Below are 4,395 nucleotides of genomic sequence, written 5' to 3' on the forward strand. Positions count from 1 at the left end.
ACCAGTGCTTAACTTTATTGGTTAAAAACAGTGTTGGTTGAATTTTTTTTCAACGACGCGTTTCGCCTTATTTAGTCATCTTCAGGTTATCTTAATTTGGTATTTCTTAGAAGAATCCATTAGTGTAGCCAGAGGACATCGTCGAATATTCAAATAAGGCGAAACGCATCGTTGAAAAATAAAAAACTAAAATTGCAACCAAGACTGTTTTTAACCAATACTACCTGTAGAGAACTCTGATTTGGTACTCAGTAGTAATAATGTTCTATTTTATTTATAACAAATAACTTTTTTTGCTTTTCTTTATGTTTCATATGGTCACCTTGTAGCTGAATTAATGTCTTTCCGTATGTCGTATCGAATGTACCTGCAGTTTCTCTGTACCTTCTGTTAATTTTGTTATAAACAGTTATACACATAAACGTTATTAACATTGTTAATACTGAATTCAGATTGAAGACGAGATACTGGCAGAAGTGGAGCTGTGAGAACCGGGCGTGAGTCGTGCTTCGGTAGCTCAGATGGTAGAGCACTTGCCCGCGAAAGGCAAAGGTCCCGAGTTCGATTCTCGGTCGGTGCACACAGTTTTAATCTGCCAGGAAGTTTCAAGTTTCATTGTTAATGCTGATTGCTCAAGGGTGTCATAATTTTGTAGGGATCGTTTCTTTATTACAAATTCAAATGAGCATTCAGACTTTTTTTTCTTTCTGGAAACAATTTTAGTATTTTGGTGGATAAATGAGACTATGTATATTCGTACAGTCACATTCTCGCCATGTTACTTAATTGCTTTCAAGTGAGTGATAGGTGGAGTACCTAACGACATGGGAATTCCGAGAACCAGGAGCATTTACCAGCAACATGACACTCTACTCAACCTTCTTTTTCATGATTAATTAACATGCGCAACCTATTGCGTGTAACGTCACACTTTTACGTTTCTTTCTCATAACAACACTGCTTCATTGAGAATTTGGTGGCAATGGTGGTCCTTTGTTCCTTGGTGGATACTGTTCCTGGTCTAACAAAATCATCTTAACTTAAGGAGAGGAATTATCTCTTTTATAGCGCCACCCCTAGTTGCTGACGCTGCCGAATAAGATAACGAGGCTGCCACAGCGAGACCATATCGGATGCCACAGGTATATCCCGAGAGAAACAGAGCGCACCGTTGTAGCCGGTACGCAGTGAGGGTAAGTATTGTTGGTGCAGAGATGTATGCTGTACAGGTACATGATCAGCTATGAGCATGGAACGGAGCCACAGATGTAATCACAGGAGCGTTTGATGCCAAAGATAATGGTCAGAGCCGCGTTTTCTATTTGACTGTCGTTCCTGTGTGCTGCCATGAAGGTCTTGGATACAAATGCGGTAGGCTGCTCCCTGCCGTCCTCAATGTGGGACAAAACTGTGCCGTTTCCGTAATCAGAAGAGTCGGCCGCTAACACCAGTGAGTTCGTTGGATTGTAACCTCCCCCTCACTTACCGACCTTAATGACAGTGAAAGATGAAACCGCGTGTACCTAATGGGAGTTTTGGAAAAGCAATCGTCACCGAAGTTAAGCTGTCGGTAAAGAGGGAGGAAAGGGTTACATCTAAATGAAAGGAAATGTGCTAATGAAACTGGTGGAAATTAATTTTGAAAAGGGGTAAAGTTAATAAAGAAAGTAAATGTGCAGCCGTTACGTTAACAATTAACTAGCGGTAATTAGGTATTTGAGATTTGGGGGAAATCACGGTCGCCAGTCCTAAGGACAATTACTATAGTAACTGAAAAAGAAAGGTTATTACACATATAATTAGCACTAGAAGCGTGGCAACTGAAGGTTGACACGTGTAGTGTGAAAACTGAAAGTTTGTCAGAAGTAATAAATTTCGCTACACCCTGACTTAATTTAGCAAAAGAATTAATAAAACCGAAAAATCGAAAGTTAATTTAGTGACCTAGGTTAATAGTGAGCTTTCTTCCTGAAGCACATCGAAATTCAGTAAAATACGGTTAGTCTTGGACTACCTCAACAATCATTTCAAAAGCTACTTGAATCTACGCAATTTGGAAATAAGAGATTTAACTTTGAACTTGAATTAAATGATTCTGAACAATTAACAATAGTAAAATTTATTACGTACCAAGCTGAGCTGCAGTCACAGGTAAGCTAAAATATGCTAACAAAACTCGCACTCTTAATTTGTGCTTATGTAATCTGAATATTGTAGCCAGCTAACTGAACTTTGAAATTAAAGCAGCGAAATAGAATTAGCTATATTACTTTAGTGCTGGCGTTTAAATTTCAACGACACTCGGGTTCATTTCGGAAAAGGAAGGGACCCTGCTTGGTAATGCAATTGGGACAATGAGCAACAAAGGTTCATGCTAAGTTGCTGTTATTATAGTTACGAAAATGGTACAGTTTGAAAAGCTGAGGTCTGCCATACAGTTCTAAAACTTTACTTGCTTCCAGTCTTCCTTGATGGTTGATTGAAGGTTTGAAGCCGTCGATCGAGGAGGTGGCGACAGTCACTCATTGTCGGCCGTCGCTGTTACAGAAGCTGGATGTTGGCGCGCCTTCTTCTCGACACGGTCACCAGACGAAACGGGCTCTTGATGTGCGCTAGTTAATGTTTCCCGACCGCGACACCATGTCAGAAACTATCATCGCAAGTCGAGCGCAATTACATGCTGCCAAACCCCGAAAGCGCGGCAACTCGCGGGAGCGTCACACAACACACCTGCTCCACTCGCTACTCCCGCCAGACTCCTTCTCTCAGCCCGCGCTCCACGCGGCAGAGTTAACACTACCAAAGATCCTACACACTTTGATTCTTCACACGACCTATCGACGTAATCGTTCGATAGCAGTTTTCCCTAGGCAAGACCCAGCGTAAAAATACAAATAATATTTACGAAACAAACCAATTATACATCGACATAAATGCATAAATATACAAATAGTAAAACAATTACAATATACAAAGAGACAGAAATGTCATATCTTGAGGTAACAAAGCAAGGAAAAAAAATAGTACAATAGATGGAAATAGGAGGATATGCATTTCCGGCGTTACAGGATCATTAGACGTTAGGTAAGTAGGCCAAAGGAGGACTGTTTCAGTTCACAAACGAGGCCACCTGTACGAAGAGTGGTATCTTCAACTTTCATAACAGTCATCTGTGGGATAGTGCGCACAGCCCCCATGGTACGGTGACAGCGAATCATCAGCATCGGTGCAGTCGGAATATGTGGGCTGAGGTAATTGACGACCGTATTTTTGGAACAGTCTTCCTTCCATGTCGCCTAACTATCGGCGTTTCTTGCGGGTGACTTTGCCTCAACTGCTGGAAGAAGTGGCATTGATGATTCGAAGGGTTACGCCGCTGCTACACGATGGTGCTCCAGCCCACTTCGCCGGTAATGTCCGGACGCATCTCAGTCGTGTCTTTCCTGGTCGATGGATCGGATGAGGAGGTCCAGTTGCATGGAATGCTCGTTCACTGGATCTCAACCCGTTCGATTTCTGGTTGTGGAGCCATCTAAAGGGTATCATGTATGCAGAGCCCATTCCATATTGTGAGTCCTGATGATCCTTCCGGAATCATCATGCCTCACATGGGAGGCATTGTGACATTACAGCCTTTATCACTGCGATTTTTAACATGTAAAAGTTTTTTTTTTCTGTATTCGCGTCAGTATGTGCGAACTTTTAACATATACCAATGAATGTTGTAACCAGATATCTTTGCCGCGCTCCTGAAAAGCGCAGAATATCACGATAGCTATAAACTGTTATACGCTGCTATCGATCAGTAAAAAAACGATGCACCTATGTTTCAAAATAACAATTGCCAATTTTTACTTCTGCAGAGAGCCGCGCCGCTCTCTAGCTGTTCTTCTGTGAATGTGTTGCGAGTCGGACGCAAAAGTATTGTGCTCCATACTGATATAATCGTTTTATTGTAAATTTAAGAGTTTAAGTGATTAAAAATATATGTAGCCACAAACAAGCGAGAATGTGTATCATGAAAATTCGCTCGACCGCCACAGTGGGTGGCCATGTTAATGTAAGTTTCCGTTTCATAATATAATACTTGAAGCCTTGAAGTTTATTTAATTTCAAAGAAAATCTCTCAACCTTATTTTCATTAATTGTACTTGTGATAATCTTTTCTGTTTAAAAGATTTATGCAGCTTATGATCCAGCGTGTGTTCTGTCGGAACAGGAGGCTGTCGTCACGACATCGTTATAGTATTTATTCCAAGTTCTTTCAGTTCCGTTTATATGTTCGTACAAATCCAATTAGTTGGTCCCTTAGGTTTCTTTCATGAAACTTCTGTCTGTTTTCTCCGCGCGATCTTCCTCCGAAAAAAAATTTCTGTTCATTTTTTTAGTAATTTT

The 4,395-nt window shown here is 40.9% G+C and overlaps 1 non-coding gene across 1 annotated transcript; it reads left to right on the forward strand.

Annotated features, from left to right (window-relative positions):
- The first annotated feature begins 506 nt into the window (after positions 1-506).
- On the forward strand, positions 507-580 carry Trnas-cga (transfer RNA serine (anticodon CGA)). The gene has a single exon. It is a non-coding gene; the product is annotated as a tRNA-Ser (tRNA).
- Positions 581-4,395: the final 3,815 nt, after the last annotated feature.

This window comes from Schistocerca cancellata, chromosome 2, assembly GCF_023864275.1.
Source record: "Schistocerca cancellata isolate TAMUIC-IGC-003103 chromosome 2, iqSchCanc2.1, whole genome shotgun sequence".
In the NCBI taxonomy this organism is placed as follows: domain Eukaryota; kingdom Metazoa; phylum Arthropoda; class Insecta; order Orthoptera; family Acrididae; genus Schistocerca; species Schistocerca cancellata.